Raw genomic sequence first — 19,823 nt, forward strand, 5'->3', positions numbered from 1 at the left:
AGATGGCTGTCTATCCTGTCTTTCGGTTTATATTCTAATGCTAAATTTCAGGTTTTGCAGAATATATTGTTGTCTGCAAAGAGCGTCCCACTCTTTTTTCAAGCGATACTGTGATTTTGAATGTTTTATATTTTCTGGTTGGATCATAGTCTAAATTGTAAAACATTTAAAAAGTTATCCTTTTTAGATAAAACTATCCTAAATCTAATCACATCAGCAAATAACTGATTCAAACAATATTTTGCAAAGAAGGTCTACAGTAGCCTCAAAAGCACTCTGTAGGTAGCACCATGGTGTAGCCGGAGGACAGCTAGTTTCTGTCCTCCTCTGGGTAGATTGACTTCAATACAAACCCTAGGAGGCTCATGGTTCTCACCCCCTTCCATAGACTTAGACAGTAATTATGACAACATCCGGAGGTCGTCCTCCAGCCTATCAGAGCTCTTGCAGCATGAACTGACATGTTGTCCACCCAATCAAAGGATCAGATAATGAATCTAATACTGAAAGCATAAGCTACAGCTAGCTAGCACTGCAGTGTACAAAATGTGGTGAGTAGTTGACTCAAAGAGAGAGAAAGACAATAGTTTAACAGTTCTGAACAAATTACATTTCTTCCAAAATGAAGGAGGAGCAAGAGAGAAATAGAGATTGAGATTGTCATTTTATTTCACTTTCAGTTTCACTTACTTAGCTATCAAATGCAGTTAGCTAGTTTAGCCTACTGAAACACCCTGCTCAAACAGAGGGATGCTATGTTAGCTAGCTGGCTATGACTATCCAACACAACAGTGGAACTCTTCCAAGTCAAGGTAAGCTTTTGGTATTACACTAGTAAACACTAGTAAAACTAGTAAAACTAAATGCATGCTCTTCAATCGAACGCTGCTAGCACCCGCCCACCCGACTAGAATCACTACTCTCGACGGGTCTGACCTAGAGTATGTGGACAACTACAAATACCTAGGTGTCTGGTTAGACTGTAAACTCTCCTTCCAGACTCACATTAAGCATCTCCAATCCAAAGTTAAATCTAGAATCGGCTTCCTATTTCGCAACAAAGCCTCCTTCACTCATGCTGCCAAACACGCCCTCGTAAAACTGACTATCCTACCGATCCTTGACTTCGGCGATGTCATTTACAAAATAGCCTCCAACACTCTACTCAGCAAATTGGATGTAGTCTATCACAGTGCCATCCGTTTTGTCACCAAAGCCCCCTATACTACCCACCACTGTGACCTGTACGCTCTTGTTGGCTGGTCCTCACTACATATTCGTCGCCAATCCCACTGGCTCCAGGCCATCTATAAATCACTGCTAGGCAAATCCCCGCCTTATCTTAGCTCATTGGTCACCATAGCAACACCCACCCATAGTATGCGTTCCAGCAGGTATATCTCACTGGTCATCCCCAAAGCCAACACCTCCTTTGGCCGCCAATCCTTCCAGTTCTCTGCTGCCAATGACTGGAACGAACTGCAAAAATCTCTGAAGCTGGAGACTCTTATCTCCCTCACTAACTTTAAGCATCAGTTGTCAGAGCACCTTACCGATCACTGCACCTGTACACAGCCCATCTGAAATTAGCCCACCCAACTACCTCATCCCCATATTGTTATTTATTTAGCTCATTTGCACCCCAGTATCTCTATTTGCACATCATCTCTTGCACATCTATCATTCCAGTGTTAATACTAATTGTAATTATTTTGCACACCTAGCCTATTTATTGCCTTACCTCCATAACTTGCTACATTTGAACACACTGTATATATATTTTCTGTTGTATTTTTGACTTTATGTTTTGTTTTACCCCATATGTAACTCTGTGTTGTTGTTTTTATCGCACTGCTTTGCTTTATCTTTGCCAGGTCACAGTTGTAAACGAGAAATTGTTCTCAACTGGCTTACCTGGTTAAATAAAGGTTAAATAAAAATTTAAAAATTTAATTTATTGCCACCGGGGCCCGCCGGTGTAACTGCTTACTGACTGTACACCAACGTTACTGCATGATTGTAGCGGGTTTACTAACGCGTTAGTTCTACTAGCTATGCTGACTATGACGTTACTTTAGCTAATATGGTGACAACGATGTAGGCTGCGTGCAGCGGTTTGGTTTGGAAAGTTTTTTTTGCCTGGTCACATACAGCTTGGTCACCAGAGGCTGTTGGACAGAAGGCTGTCTTCAGTGGAGAACACCACAATTGGTGTTAGTCACTAAATCCGGCTAGAAGGACCACGTAAAAACGGTTGGCTGGTATGCCCTCACCCATATGAGCGGTCGGCTGTGAATGCCCTCTCCCGCTATATACTTACAACTGATTGGTCCGGTTAGAACATGATGTTGAGGCCCATCACTATACTCTTGATAGTCACCACCACACACACACACACAGACACAGCTGTTTCCATTTGAGGATATTTATATGATTTTGGTAATCCGAATGACTTGGAATCTTATTGTTGTGGTTTTTTCGATGCACGCACAACATTCAGAAATTTGTGCTACTGTCGACAATAAAAAGTCCCCAGAAACATGCGTCTTCTCCCTTCGGACGAAGATAACGCTCTGACGTGAGTGGGCGGGTGCAGTGTACAGATGCACATTTCCAAGCGCTCTGATTGGTTGAGAAAGGATGGGCTATGATGGGTGAGGGATAACTAAGGTAGGCTGAGCAGCCAAGCTAACTGGACTTAAGGGAAACTGAAGGGACTGTGAGGGGAAGTTATGTAGAGGGGAGCAGGACAGCCTTTTTTACAAAAATATAAGAAGGAGAGGAAGAGGCCTCAACCACAAGCAGCTGCAGCCAGAGAGCAGCAGGACCAAGTCAAAGGCAGAGAAGAAATGACTGAATGCAGATGTTCCTCTGCCAGAGGGCGGACGTTCATCTTTTTTATATGGCGACACCTGCGTCAGATCTCGGCCCTGGGATGGTGTTGGTAGAGTTTGCTGATGGCACGTGGGCCATGAAGCAGATGATACCACGGATTTTCGTCACCTACGATGGAACCAATGTGTTACCTGACTCTGTAGACAACACGTGTAAAGGAGACAATGTGTTATGTGTAACTTTGCTTAAATGTCACGTGTAAGGGGGAGAATCTTGTGTGGCTTTAGTCAAAGGAGGCATGGGCTTGGCAATTAAGGGGTATAAAAACTAATGTAAAAGATAGGGAAAGAGCGGAGCAGAGATATTCTGGGGAAGACAGATCAGGAGCTGATTGATATATTAGAAGTTAGAAGACTTTTGGGATAAGGTAAGAACAGAACTTGATTGTTATTGTTAGAAGCTTTTGCATTATAATGGCTATATAAAAAAACAAAATCCAACAGTTGTGAAACTGTGGAACCAAAAGAGAAGTGTTACTGCTTTTCATTACTAGTTAATTGTTGAATAAAGTGCTGAAGAAGAGTAGCATTGTAACAACTACAGGCTCAGGGGGTTCACCTTAGGTGTCACGCAGCCAGACCATATTGTGGGCTCGAGCAGGAAACCACAGGTGAGCTCGAGAATAACTGTGTAAAAGACACACAAAAAGAGCACTAGGCATACAGTAACAGTCAAAAGTTTGGACACACCTACTCATTCAAGGGTTTTTCTTTATTTTTACTATTTTCTACATTGTAGAACAATAGTGAAGACATCAAAACTATTAAATAACACATATGGAATCATGTAGTAACCAAGAAAGTGTTAAACAAATCAAAATGTATTTTATATTTAAGATTCTTCAAAGTAGCCACCCTTTGCCTTGATGACAGCTTTGCACACTCTTGGCATTCTCTCAAACAGCTTCATGAGGTAGTCACCTGGAATGCATTTCAATTAACAGTTGTGCCTTCTTAAAGGTTAATTTGTGGAATTTCTTTCCTTCTTAATGCGTTTGAGCCAATCAGTTGTGTTGTGACAAGTCCATATTATGGCAAGAACAGCTCAAATAAGCAAAGAGAAACGACAGTCCATCATTACTTTAAGACATGAAGGTCAGTCAATACGGAACATTTCAAGAACTTTGAAAGTTTCTTCAAGTCCAGTCGCAAAAACCATCAAGCGCTATGATGAAACTGGCTCTCACGAGGACCGTCACAGGAATGGAAGACCCAGAGTTACCTCTGCTGCAGAGGATAAGTTCATTTGAGTTTCCAGCCTCAGAAATTGTAGCCCAAATAAATGCTTCACAGAGTTCAAGTAACAGACACATCTCAACATCAACTGTTCAGAGGGCTGTGTGAATCAGGCCTTCATGGTCAAATTGCTGCAAAGAAACCACTACTAAAGGACACCAATAAGAAGAAGAAACCTGCTTGGGCCAAGAAACATGAGCAATGGTCATTAGACCAGTGGAAATTTGTCCTTTGGTCTGGAGTCTAAATTTGAGATTTTTGGTTAAAACCGCTGTGTCTTTCTGAGAAGCGGTGTGGGTGAACGGATGATCTCCGCATGTGTAGTTCCCACCGTAAAGCATGGAGGAGGAGGTGTTATGGTGTGACCTGGCCTCCACAATCCCCCGACCTCAACCCAATTGAGATGGCTTGGGATGAGTCGGACGGCAGAGTGAAGGAAAAGCAGCCAACAAGTGCTCAGCATGTGTGGGAACTCCTTCAAGATTGTTGGAAAAGCATTCCAGCTGAAGCTGGTTGAGAGAATGCCAAGAGTGTGCAAAGTTGTCAAGGGAAAGGGTGGCTACTTTGAAGAATCTCAAATATATTTTGATTTGTTTAACACTTTTTTGGTTACTACATGATTCCATATGTGTTATTTAATAGTTTTGATTTAATAGTTTTGATGTCTTCACTATTATTCTACAATGTAAAAAATAGTCAAAATAAAGAAAAACCCTTGAATGAGTAGGTGTGTCCAAACTTTTGACTGGTACTGTATATTCAGAGCCATATCCCTGTAATTCTTAGAGAAGCATCTTATGTCAAGTGTTTTTGAAGTGTTGTGGTTGCAGGTTCACTTGGCACATCTAAAGCCTTTTCTTTTGGGGTGTTTCTATGGCCACCAAGTGCGAACAGTCAATATCTAAATAATATGTGTGAAACGCTTGATAGTGTATGTGATGTAAACAGAGAGGTCTACTTTCTTGGGGACCTGAATATTGACTGGTTTTCATCAAGCTGTCCGCTCAAGAGGAGAGCACTTACTGTAACCAGGATTAGGTTATTAATGAACCTACCAGGGTGTTTACAAACACTACAGGAACAAGATCATCCACATGTATTGATCACATTTTTAATAATACTGTAGAACTTTGTTCTAAAGCTGTATCCGTACCCACTGGATGCAGTGATCACAATATAGTGGCTATATCCAGGAAAGCCAAAGTTCTAACAGCTGGGCCTAAAATAGTGTAGAAGAGATCATACAAAATATTTTGCTGTGACTCTTATGTGGATGATGTTAAAAAATATGTATTCGTCTGATGTGATTAATAAGGAGCATCCAGACGCTGCACTTGATGAATTTATGAAATTGCTTCCTCCAACATGCACCTGTTAAGAAACTGACTGTTAGAACTGTTAAGGCTCTATGGATTGATGAAGAATTGAAAAACTGTATGGTTGAAAGAGATGGGGGGTAAAGGAGTGGCTAATATGTCTGGCTGCACATCTGACTGGCTGACTTACTGCAAATTGAGAAATTATGTGACTAAACTTAACAAAAAGAAGAAGAAACTGTATTATAAAGCCAAGATCAATTATATGAAAAATGATGGAAAAAAACTTTGGAGTACTTTAAATGAAATTATGGGCAGAAAGACAAATTCAACTCCATCTTTCATCGAATCAGATGGCTTATTCATCACAAAACCATTTGATGTTGCCAATTATTTTAATGATTACTTCACTGGCAAAGTGGGCAAACTTAGGCAGGAAATGCCAACAACGAACAGTGAGCAAAAACAAATAATGAAAGAAAAGCATTGTTTGAATTTTGTAAAGTTAGTGTGGGAGACGTGGAAAATGTATTGTTATCGATCAATAATGACAAACCTCCTGGCATTGACAACTTAGATGGAAAGTTACTGAGGATGGTAGCTGACTATAGCCACTCCTATCTGTCATATCTTTAATCTGAGCCTAGAGGAAAGTCTTTGTCCTCAGGCCTGGAGGGAAGCCAAAGTAATTCCGCTAGCCAAGAGTGGTAAAGCGGCCTTTACTGGTTCTAACAGCAGACCTATAAGCTTGCTGCCAGCTCTTAGCAAACTGTTGGAAAAAATTGTGTTTGACCAAATACAATGCTATTTCTCTGTAAACAAATTAACAACAGACTTTCAGCATGCTTATAGAGAAGGGCACTCAACATGTACTGCACTGACACAAATGACTGATGATTGGTTGAAAGAAATTGATAAGAAGATTGTGGGAGCTGTACAGTTAGATTTCAGTGCAGCCTTTGATATTATTGACCATAACATGTTGTTGAAAAAACGTATGTGTTATGGCTTTTCAACCTCTGCCATATCGTGGATTCAGAGCTATCTATCTAATAGAACTCAAAGGGTTTTCTTTAATGGAAGCTTCTCTAATGTCAAACATGTAAAGTGTGGTGTACCGCAGGGCAGCTCTCTAGCCCCTCTACTCTTTTCAATTTTTACAAATGACCTGCCACTGGCATTAAACAAAGCATGTGTGTCCATGTATGCTGATGATTCAACCATATACACATCAGCAACCACAGCTAATGAAGTCACTGAAACCCTTAACAAAGAGTTGCAGTCTGTTTTGGAATGGGTGGCCAGTAATAAACTGGTCCTGAACATCTAAAAAACTAAGAGCATTGTATTTGGTACAAATCATTCCCTAAGTTCTAGACCTCAGCTGAATCTGGTAATGAATGGTGTGGCTGTTGAACAAGATGAGGAGACTCAATTACTTGGCGTTACCTTAGATTGTAAACTGGCATAGTCAAAACATATAGATTTAATGGTTGTAAAGATAGGGAGAGGTCTGTCCATAATAAAGAGATGCTCTGCTTTTTTGACACCACACTCCAAAAAGCAAGTTCTGCAGGCTCTAGTTTAGTCTAATCTTGATTATTGTCCAGTCTTGTGGTCGAGTGCTGCAAGGAAAGACCTAGTTAAGCTGCAGCTGGCCCAGAACAGAGCGGCACGGCTTGCTCTTCATTGTAATCAGAGGGCTGATATAAATACTATGCATGCCAGTCTCTCTTGGCTAAGAGTTGAGGAGAGACTGACTGCATCACTTCTTCTTTTTATAAGAAACATGAATGTGTTGAAAATCCCAAATTGTTTGCATAGTCAATTTACACACAGCTCTGACACACACACACTTACCCCACCAGACATATTTTCACAGTCCCCAAATCCAGAACAAATTCAAGAAAGCGTACAGTATTATATAGAGCCATTTTTGCATGGAACGCCGTTCCATCTCATATTGCTCAAATAAACAGCAAACCTGGTTTCAAAAAACAGATAAAGCAACACCTCACGGCACAACGCCTCTCCCCTATTTGACCTAGATAGTTTGTGTGTATGTATTGATATGTAGGCTATGTGTGCCTTTAAAAGAACAATCTGTAGTTCTGTCCTTGAGCTGTTCTTGACTATTAAATGTCCTGTATTATGTCATGTTTCATGTTTTGTGGACCCCAGGAAGAGTAGCTGCTGCTTTTGCAACAGCTAATGGGGATCCTAATAAAGTACCAAAATACCAATACCAATGTCAGGTTTATGTTGAGTTTGAAAGTTAGAGCACGTTTGTGTTTGTGTGTGTGTGTGTGTGTGTGTGTATCAATCATAACAGTGGACATTGACTCCATAGTTGAGCATGATCCATTTGTGTAGAGATTGAGAGGTAACTGTGTTGTAAAAGTCCAGTTAATATTTTCCAAAAAATCAACCAAGTTTTAATACCGGGAATAATTCATATTTATCCCGAGAGACCTGGGAAATACAGCAAAAAGTGCCTATTTAAAGCGTCTAAAAACCACGATATGGTCACTATGCCAGGGTTCTCCCCAAATAAGAGGGGAGCTGCACCACCTTGTTGGCTTGGCTGCGCCACTATGTAAAGATTTCAGAGCAAATGAAACTGATATTTAGTAATGATAGAGTAACTATCTTTGATCGCCAATGACATTGTTGTGAATTGCAAAACAGGACGTTCATAAATTCCGAGTGTTATAATGTTCCTCAATTAATTCAGCGCATTTCAGTAGTAGGCTATCTCGACACAGAGCACGCTCAGAGCGCACCCCGAGTATAGCGTAGTCGAATCATACAAACTTTGTAACAGCAGTCAAACAAAAGTTGCTAATCTTGCTAGATAACCTCCTTCAACGAATGACAGAATATCTCCTATATTTGGCAAAATCAAGTTGATGATTGTAAAGACAGTAGATCATTTCATGAATAACAGGGAGATGAAGAGTGGAAATAGTTTAAATATCAAGGTATCTTAACAGGGACCAACTCTGTTTAAAAAATATAAATATCTACTCTCATACCGTATGTTGATCACACATTCTCTACCGAAGCGCTCATATGGGCAGCAAGTACGAGACAGCGCAGAGAAGTGTGGGAAATTTTATAGCGGTATTTTGACATGCATAGGCGAGAGACGTGCTTTGATAATGCAATCTATGGATTACAGAACAAAGTTAGGAATTTTCATGTGAGACAGGAGTCAGGACTTTGGTTTCAGTAAGATTGGGACTGGATAGGAAAATAGCCTAGGCTCTAGGACAGGATAATATATAATTTTCCCTCATGCCTCTCTGAATTGTTAACAGACTTCATGTCTGTGATCTATGTAGTGAATTGTGCATAGACCTATCAAATTCGTGACTGCCTGAAGAGTCACAATGACAGCTCAAAGAGGCACACGTTATTTTATAGGCTATACTGTAGGGGTTTCCTGCAGTAGCGATGCATGGGTAAAATCACTGGGGGAGCCAAGCCAGAATGAAATTCCATATTACATCCTGTGTTGTGATAATTGCATTGTTTGCTCTACAACCTGTTAGTGCATATGCCTTGCGACCGTCATACAGTATATAGGCCTAAGGCCGAGACAATAAGAAGACACAGTGGCAGAATTAATTCAACCACTCCTTTGTTTCATCACAAAACCAGAGAGCAACCTCTGCCCGGTGAAGTCCACAAAGCATATTACATGTAACAAACAGTCAAATGACCTACAGCATGGTTAAGCAAGTTAATGTTCCCAACCTTTTCGGACCACTAAACAACTATTGATTTAGAACCACAGTGAGTTACCGCAAGTCGCAAAGAAAACAGGAGCTGCCTCCACTATTCCAGCTAATTTAGGAAAGGGCCCATTTTAGCTAGCTAGCTAGCCACCGGAGGACAACAACACAATGAGACGCACAACAACTTTGTCAATGACGTACACTCTTGATGATATTGGAGTGAAGCCAAGTCCAAACTGGCTTCCCTTGACACTTTTTTTGGGTGCACCAAGACCATTCACAGTTGAGCTCACTCAGATAAGCTCAACCAACGCTGATTGGAAAATATATATTTTTTTTTATCAAGAGAGGCCAAATGCTCGCTGGCTTCCCTTGCATTCAATTCTACGGGCGGCAACAATGTCATACTCTTTTGGATCAGACAGCATCAGATAGATGGCATCGCTTGGATGCTTTCTCCGGTGAGACACATTCAGCCTCTTGCGAATTGAAGGGAAATTATGAAACACAGAGACGAAAGATAGATTATAATAATTATTTAGATTTTTTTTCTTGGTTCATTTTTTGGGTAAGCCTGGCTTCCCTTGGCATCCATGAATACACACCACTGTTTCCTGTAGGGTTTTTAAACTGCATTCAGGTCGTGTGTGCTTTGAATTTATGGCGACTTTGTGTGAAGTAAATACACTAGGCTAAAAGCTTCCATGCGACAACCTGTTTGGATAATGTGCTATTAAATTTTTTGCTAATCTGCTGCTGCGCATGTTTTGTATTTTGTGGAATTGCATTAGTGCAACATTAGGGAAATGTGAAGTGTTCCCGGGACACTCCAGGGACACTCCCAGGATCCCCGTTACCCATGTTAACCCCTACATATCTGTGCCCAATCTGCCCATGAGTTTAAATATGAAAAGCATTTTGTCTGTGTGGAAGTTTATTTTTCCTGCTAGTTTTTATTCAATAGGCTATCCCTTTGGATAAACTCTCATTGTAAGAAAAATATTAAATGAAAAAGCACTTTTGATCATCACACTATAAACACACAATATAATGAGCCAATGTTCTGCACCGTTCACAACACCATCCTCACTGTTCTAATGCATTCAAAAGGTAGACACACCCTTTCGTTTATTCCCTCTCTTCTTGTCAGTACAATCTTTTAGCTTCCAGGTACATGCAGTGGCTCCGGAGAGATTTGCATCTAAATGGACACAAACGCTCATTCTGATTGACTCACACACACACACACACAATGCAAATCTGCTTTCTCTGCGCTTACGTAATGGGTGGGTGGAGTGGGCTCTGGCTTGCAGTGCTCATCCCTGTAATAGCTTCTCCTCTCCAGGGAACGACAGCGATTATTCCGGCTGCCTCCACTTCCTACAACCAGCCCTCCTCCACAGTAAAAGAGGGTTGTCACACCAATTATTTAAGAAGAAAAAATATATATCACCCTTCAATGGTCCTCTGTAGCTCAATTGGTAGAGCATGGCGCTTGTAACGCCAGGGTAGTGGGTTCGATCCCCGGGACCACCCATACGTAAAAATGTATGCGCACATGACTGTAAGTCGCTTTGGATAAAAGCGTCTGCTAAATGGCATATTATTATTATATATTATTAACATAGCACTTGTTTAACCTCTACGGGATCGGTGTCCCATATACGGGATGGTTGAGCTAACGTGTGCTAATGTGATTAGCATGAGAACATTTTCCAGGACATAGACATGTCTTATATGGGCAGAATGTCCAATTTACAGTAGCTATTACAGTGAAAAAAATACCATGCTATTGTTTGAGGAGAGTGCACAAAAAAAAAAAAAAAAATAGCACGGCAACTGGTTTGATACATTCACCTCTGAAGGTAAATAATGTACTTACATTCAGTAATCTTGCTCTGATTTTTCATCCTAAGGGTCCCAGAGATAAAATGTAGCATAGTTTTGTTTGATAAAATCAATTTTTATATTCAAATGAAGGAACTGGGTTCTACAGTATGAACCCTTGCTGTCTCTGGCTCCACACCCACCCCGCCAGACCATCTAGATGTGTGAAAGTTAGTGTATATGCTAATGATCCATCATGTATGACATTCCTGGGAGAGTGTAAACTTACATTTTGTATTAACATATCATTTTTGTATGTTCTCTATAGTTATGTACTTGAAAATGTATTAATTGACCAATTCAGCACATTTGGGCAGACTTGATACAAAATACTCCAGTATTGCAATGTTTCACTGGATCAATCTGAAACTTTACACACACTGCTGCCATCTAGTGGCCAAAATCTAAATTGCGCCTAAACTGCAATTTTATATTATGGCCTTTCTCTTCCATTTCAAAGATGATGAAAAACAAAACAAACAAAAAAACAAGTTTTTTGGTTTGTTTGATCTTTTACCAGATCTAATGTGTCATATTCTCCTACATTAATTTCACATTTACACAAACTTCAAAGTGTTTCCTTTCAAATAGCATCAAGAATATGTTTATCCTTGCTTCAGGTCCTGAGCTACAGGCAGTTAGGTTTGGGTATGTCATTTTTGACCTTTTCCACATTTTGTTAAGTTACAGCATTATTCTAAAATTGAATAGTTTTTTTCCCCTCATCAATCTACACACAATACCCCATAATGACAAAGCAGAAATACTGAAATATCACATTTACATAAGTATTCATACCCTTTACTCAATACTTTGTTGAAGCACCTTTGGCAGCGATTACAGCCTCGAGTCGTCTTGCTACAAGCTTGGAACACCTGTATTTGGGGAGTTTCTCCCATTCTTCTTTGCAAATCCTCTCAAGCTCTTTCGGGTTGGATGGGGAGAGTTGCTGCACAGCTATTTTCAGGTCTCTCCAGAGATTTTCAATCGGGTTCAAGTCCAGGCTCTGGCTGGGCCACTCAAGGACATTCAGAGACTGGTCCCAAAGCCACTCCTGCATTGTCTTGGCTGTGTGCTTAAGGTCATTGTCCTGTTGAAAGGTGAACCATTGCACCAGTCTGAGGTCCTCAGCGCTCTGGAGCAGGTTTTCATCAAGGATTTATAATAATAATAATAATAATAATATGCCATTTAGCAGACGCTTTTATCCAAAGCGACTTACAGTCATGCGTGCATACATTTTTGTGTATGGGTGGTCCCGGGGATCGAACCCACTACCTTGGCGTTACAAGCGCCGTGCTCTACCAGCTGAGCTACAGAGGACCACTCTCTGTACTTTGCTCCGTTCATCTTTGCCTCAATCCTGACTAGTCTCCCAGTCACTACCACTGAAAAACATCCCCACAGCATGACGCTGCCACCACCATGCTTCACCGTAGGGATGGTGGCAGGTTTCTTCCAGACGTGACACTTGGCATTCAGGCCAAATAGTTCAATCTTGGTTTCATCAGACCAGAGAATCTTGTTTCTCATGGTCTGAGAGTCTTTAGGTCCCTTTTGGCAAACTCCAAGCGGGCTGTCATGTGCCTTTTACTGAGGAGTGGCTTACTTCTGGTCATTCTACCATAAAGTCCTGATTGGTGGAGTGATGTAGAGATGGTTGGGATTCTGGAAGGTTCCCTCATCTCCACAGAGGAACTCTAGAGCTCTGTCAGAGTGAGCATCGGGTTGTTGGTCACCTCCCTGACCAAAACCCTTCTCCCCTGATTACTCCATTTGGCCGGGAGGCCAGCTCTAGGAAGAGTCTTGGAGGTTCCGAACTACTTCCATTTAAGAATGATGGAGGCCACTGTGTTCTTGGGGACCTTCAATGCTGCAGAAATGTTTTGGTACCCTTCCCAAAATCTGTGCCTTGACACAATCCTATATCGGAGCTCTACGGACAATTCCTTCGACTTCATGGCTTGGTTTTTGGTCTGACATGCACTGTCAACTGTGGGACCTTATATAGACAGGTGTGTGCCTTTCCAAATCATGTCCAATCAATTTAATTTACCACAGGTGAACTCTAATCAAGTTGTAGAAACATCTCAAGGATGATCAATGGAAACAGGATGCACCTGAGCTCAATTTCGAGTCTCATAGCAAAGGGTCTGAAAACTTATGTAAATAAGATATGTTTTTTTATTTGTAATACATTTGGAAAACGTCTAAAACCCAGTTTTCGCGTTGTCATTATGGGGTATTGTGTGTAGATTGCTGAGGATTATTTTTTTTTTAATCCATTTTAAAATAAGGCTGTAATGTAACAAAATGTGGAAAAAGTCAAGGGGTCTGAGTACTTTCCGAAGGCACTGTATGCATTTATTTATTTATTTTATTTATTTAGTCATTTAGCAGATGCTCTTATCCAGAGCGACTTACAGTTAAGTGAGTGCATACATTATTTATTAATATTTCTCATACTGGCCCCCCGTTGGAATCGAACCCACAACCCTGGCGTTGCAAACGCCATGCTCTACCAACTGAGCTACATCCCTGCCGGCCATTCCCTCCCCTACCCTGGACGACGCTGGGCCAATTGTGCGCCGCCCCATGGGTCTCCCGGTCGCGGCCGGCCATATATAAAATAACAAAGATAGAGTACACGACACAAAGCTAAACAATACACAACACAGTACTGAACAGTCCAGGACTAAATAGGGGTGGTGATGAGATGATGAGGTGCAGGTGCGCTGGAGGTGATTAGGGTGCGTTGGGTTTCCATTCCGGTGTTGCTGAGGTGGTGCGCTCAGACCGGTGGCTCAGTAGACTGGCGAATCAGAGCGCCGGAGAGGAGCAATGGGAGGAGATGTGACAGTACCCCACCGGCCAGGAGGACGACCCCGAGGACGAGGAGCGGGACGGTCAGGGCGGCGACGGTGGAAGTCCAGAATTAGGTTGGGGTCCAGAACGTCCCCAGCCGGAACCCAGCTCCTCAGGACCATACCCCTCCCAGTCCACCAGGTAATGGAGCCGTCCCCCACGGAACCTGGAGTCCAGCAGGTACCTCACCGCATACGCCAGACTCCCGTCAATGTCCAGGGGCGGAGGAGGCGTACCCGGGGGACAGCATCCGCCAGAGGACCAGGAACCACCGGCCTGAGGAGAGACACATGAAAAGTGGGTGAGACACGGTAATGAGGGGAAAGGAGCAGCCGGTATGAAACCTCATTTATCCACCGGAGGACCTTAAACGGCCCCACAAACCGAGGGCTCAGTTTCTTGCAGGGCAGGCGGAGAGGGAGGTTTTATGTGGACAGCCAGACAAGATCCCCAGGCTGGAATACAGGGGCCTCACTGCGGTGGCGGTCGGCTTGGTCCTTCTGCCGACGAATGGCCCTCTGGAGATGGACATGGGCGGCGTCCCAGACTTGTCCGGCCCTGTGGAACCACTCATCGACAGCGGGCGCATCGGTCTGGATGGGTGTCCAAGGGGCCAGGGCCAGCTGGTACCCCAGGACGCACTGGAAGGGAGTGAGCCCCGTGGAGGAGTGAACGAGGGAGTTCTGGGCATATTCTGCCCAGGGAAGAAACCTCGCCCACTCACCCTGCCGGTCCTGACAGTGGCAACGAAGAAACCTCCCCAGCTCCTGGTTCATGCGCTCCACCTGCCCATTCGACTGAGGCCTATACCCGGAAGTGAGGCTGGCCGTGGCCCCGATCTTCTCCAGGAAAGCCTTCCACACTCGGGAGGTGAATTGGGGGCCACGGTCCGAGACGATGTCCTCCGGAAGTCCATAATGCCTGTTGGAACAGGACCTCAGCGACCTGGAGAGCAGAAGGAAGACCAGTTAGTGGCAAAAATCGGCATGATTTGGAGAACCGATCTACAACCACCATGACTGTGGTGCAGCCATCAGAACGTGGAAGGTCGGTGACAAAGTCTATGGACAGGTGTGACCAAGGTCGCTGAGGCACTGGGAGAGGAACTAGTTTGCCTGCCGGGGCGTTCCGAGGTGTCTTCGTTTGAGCACATACGGAACAGGAGTTGACATAGCAGGAGACATCAGAAGCCAAGGTGGCCACCAGTATTTTTAGCTTAGAGAATGCAGGGTGCGCGTAATACCAGAGTGACCTGCCGTAAGTGTAGTGTGCGCCCAGATCAACAGGCGGTCACGGACACTGGTGGGTACATACACGCGCCCTGGAGGGGCGCTGGTATCCTCCTGAGCCGCCAGGCGGATGTCTTCGTCCACATCCCAAACGACAGGTGCAACGATGAGAGACGAGGGAAGGATAGGACCCCCCAGATCCTTCCTTTCTCCGGTATGGTGCATCCTGGAGAGTGTGTCGGCCTTCACATTCTGGGATCCTAGTCGGTAGGACAGAATGAATTGGAAGCGAGTGAGAAATTGGGCCCACCTGGCTTGACGAGAGTGATTCCGTTTCGCTGCCCGTATGTGCTCCAAATTCCGGTGGTCAGTAAGAATCCGGAATGGATGGACTCCGCCTTCCAGCCAGTGTCTCCATTCCTCCAGAGTGAGGACCACCACCAACAGCTCCCTGTCTCCAACTCCATAGTTCCTCTCTGCAGGGGTAAGCTCTTTAGAGATAAAGGCACAGGGATACATTTTCTCTGGCTTACCGTGCCGCTGGGAGAGGACCGCACCCACGCCCTCCTCCGATGCATCCACCTCCAGGATGAAAGGACGAGATGGATATGGGTGTTTTAGGATGGGCGCGGTGGTGAACCTCTTCTTCAGCCTCTTGAAGGCAGCGTCAGCCTCAGGGTTCCAGACCAGCTTCTGAGGCCCACCATTAAGGAGAGAGGTGAGCGGGGCGGCTATGAAGCTGAAGGACCTGATGAAACGCCGGTAGAAATTAGCGAAGCCCAGGAAGCTCTGTAGGCCCTTGATGGTGGTGGGAACTGGCCATGACCTGACGGCGTCCGTCTTCACTCTTTCCATGAACACCCCCTGAGGACTGATCCGGTATCCCAGGAAGGAGATGGCCTGTTGGTGGAATTCGCATTTCTCCCCCTTCACCAACAGGCTGTTTTCCCGGAGGCGGAGTAGGACAGCTCGGACGTCCCTGACGTGCTCCTCGAACGTAGCCGAGTAGATCAGGATATCGTTGATGTACATCATCACCTGTCTACTCAGCATGTCCCAGAACACGTCATTGATGAAGGACTGGAACACAGAAGGTGCGTTGGCGAGGCCGTAGGGCATGACGCAGTATTCATAGTGGCCTGAGGTAGTGCTGAATGCCGTCTTACACTCGTCTCCTTCCCGGATTCGGATCAGGTTGTTGGCACTCCTCAGGTCCAACTTGGTAAAGTACCGGGCCCCTCGTAGCTGCTCGATGGCCGACGGAACCAGAGGGAGGGAGTACCGGTACTTGGTGGTGACTGCGTTCTGCCCCCTGTAGTCAATGCATGGTCTAAGTCCTCCGTCCTTTTTGGCCACGAAGAAGAAGCTGGCGGAGGCAGGAGAGGTAGAGCGTATGATGAACCCCTGTTTCAGGGTCTCCGCCACATACTTCTCCATGGCCTCAGTCTCCGCCATGGAAAGGGGTAAATGCGACTCTTCGGGGGGTGATGTCCCTCCAGCAGGTCAATGGTGCAGTCTCAGGGCCTGTGAGGAGGGAGACACGTAGCCTTTAATGAAGAGAAGACATTGGAGAGATCTGCATACTCACGTGGAATGTTGGGCTGGAGGGTGGACTCCGGAGTCTCCACTGACGTGGAACAACAAACCACCGGCAGGCAGGTCTTCTGGCATGAGGTAGACCAGGCTGTGATTCTCTTGGTGCTCCAATTGATGGTGGGGTTGTGGAGTCTGAGCCAGGACAATCCCAAGACGATCCGATGAAGGGGTGACATGACGATGTGGAATGACAGCTCCTCGTGGTGCTCCGGTAGTGTGGGAATGGTGATGGTGATGGGGAGAGTGACGTACGTGATGGTGCCTGATCCAAGGGGTTTATTGTCCAGTGAGGTGACGTGTAGCGGAGATGGCAGTGGCACGGTGGGCAACCCCCATTCAGAGACCAGCTCCCTATCTATAAGGTTCCCCGCTGAACCGGAATCTATCATAGCAGTAGAAATGGAAGAGAAGGAATAACCAGAAACCGTTATGGGAACGAAAAACAATGGTTTTGTGATAGGAGCTGACGTAACAGTCACGGAGCGGCGACGAGAGTCATACCGCCTAGATAGGGAGCCGCCAGGAGATCTGTTGTCCGTGGTGGTGTAGGACGTGCTGCCCACCTCCATGGGTAAGGACTCGGAAGCAGAGCGGCTTCCATAGCTCAGATGGGGTGAGTATCGAGACTCCGGGAGGTGTTGGGAACGCCGTCTCTCGCTCAACATGTCGTCAAGATGGATGGACATGGTGATGAGGGTATCAAGGTCCATCTCGTCGTCCCGACATGCGAGTTCCGTCTTGATGTCCTCCCGTAAGCCTCTCCTGAAGGCTGTGCAAAGCACGCTCATTCCAGCCGGAAGACGCCACCACCGTGCGAAAGCTCAGAGCGTACTCAGACGCGGGCCCCTCTCTCTGTTGTAGATGGAAGAGACACTCACCCCCGTCCTCCTCTCCTTCCCAGACTACCGTGGCCCAATCCAGCGCCATCCCTTTAAGTAGCGAAATCACCAGCGCTATCCTGGCTTGGTCAGATGGATATGCCCCAGGCTGACGTGCCAGATAAAGTGAAACCTGTAGCAGGAAGCTGCTACATTTTGTAGTTTACCATCAAAGTGCTACGGTAGGGCGAGGGTTCCCGCAGAAGTGGGTGATAGCCCAGGAACAGGTGGATTGGGGGCACTCGTCGCTCCCTGAGGTGGAACCGGAGCGCTGGGCAGATTATGCAGAGTTTGGAGCACTTCCTGCATGGCGGCATTCAACTGGGCAAGCAGCTGCTGGTGCTAGTCGAGGCACTGGGAAACTCCTGCTGCATCCATTTTCGTTTGGTGTGTGATTCTGTGACGAGTACTGAGTATACGAAGAGGCAGGACGCAGACGCTGGAATTAACAAGGTCAAGGTTTACTTAAACAATGACAAAGAGAAATAACAAAGATGGAGTACACGACACAAAGCTAAACAATCACACACAACATTTATTTATTTATTTGTATTATTATATTTTCACCTTTATTTAACCAGGTAAGCCAGTTGAGTTCTCATTTACAACTGCGACCTGGCCAAGATAAAGCAAAGCAGTGCGATAAAAACAACACAGAGTTACATATGGAATAAACAAAAACAAAACGTACAGTCAATAACACAATAAGGCAATAAATAGGCCATAGTGCATAATAATTACAATTTTATATTAACACTGGAGTGATAGATGTGCAGAAGATGTGCAAATAGAGATACTGGGGTGCAAATGAGCAAAATAAATAACAATGTAAATAACAATATGGGGATGAGGTAGTTGGGTGGGATAATTTCAGATGGGCTGTGTACAGGTGCAGTGATCGGTAAGCTGCTCTGACAACTGATGCTTAAAGTTAGTGAGGGAGATACAGTGAGGGAAAAAAGTATTTGATCCCCTGCTGATTTTGCACGTTTGCCCACTGACAAAGAAATGATCAGTCTATAATTTTAATGGTAGGTTTATTTGAACAGTGAGAGAGGGAATAACAAACAAAAAATCCAGAAAAATGCATGTCAAAAATGTTAGAAATTGATTTGCATTTTAATGAGGGAAATAAGTATTTGACCCCCTCTCAACTTGAAAGATTTCTGGCTCCCAGGTGTCTTTTATACAGGTAACGAGCTGAGATTAGGAGCACACTCTTAAAGGGAGTGCTCCTAATCTCAGTTTGTTACCTGTATAAAAGACACCTGTCCACAGAAGCAATCAATCAATCAGATTCCAAACTCTCCACCATGGCCAAGACCAAAGAGCTCTCCAAGGATGTCAGGGACTAGATTGTAGACCTACACAAGGCTGGAATGGGCTACAAGACCATCACCAAGCAGCTTGGTGAGAAGGTGACAACAGTTGGTGCGATTATTCGCAAATGGAAGAAACACAAAAGAACTGACAATCTCCCTCGGCCTGGGGCTCCATGCAAGATCTCACCTCGTGGAGTTGCAATGATTATGAGAACGGTGAGGAATCAGCCCAGAACTACACGGGGGGATCTTGTCAATGATCTCAAGGCAGCTGGGACCATAGTCACCAATAAAACAATTGGCAACACACTACGCCGTGAAGGACTGAAATCCTGCAGCGCCCGCAAGGTCCCCCTGCTCAAGAAAGCACATATACATGCCCGTCTGAAGTTTGCCAATGAACATCTGAATGATTCAGAGGAGAACTGGGTGAAAGTGTTGTGGTCAGATGAGACCAAAATGGGGCTCTTTGGCATCAACTCAACTCGCCATGTTTGGAGGAGGAGGAATTATGCCTATGACCCCAATAACACCATCCCCACCGTCAACCATGGAGGTGGAAACATTATGCTTTGGGGTGTTTTTCTGCTAAAGGGACAGGACAACTTCACCGCATCAAAGAGACGATGGACGGGGCCATGTACCATCAAATCTTGGGTGAGAACCTCCTTCCCTCAGCCAGGGCATTGAAAATGGGTCGTGGATGGGTATTCCAGCATGACAATGACCCAAAACACACTGCCAAGGCAACAAAGGAGTGGCTCAAGAAGAAGCACATTAAGGTCCTGGAGTGGCCTAGCCAGTCTTCAGACCTTAATCCCATAGAAAATATGTGGAGGGAGCTGAAGGTTCGAGTTGCC

Source organism: Coregonus lavaretus (genome assembly GCF_964263955.1).
Source record: "Coregonus lavaretus genome assembly, chromosome: 10".
NCBI classification, from domain to species: domain Eukaryota; kingdom Metazoa; phylum Chordata; class Actinopteri; order Salmoniformes; family Salmonidae; genus Coregonus; species Coregonus lavaretus.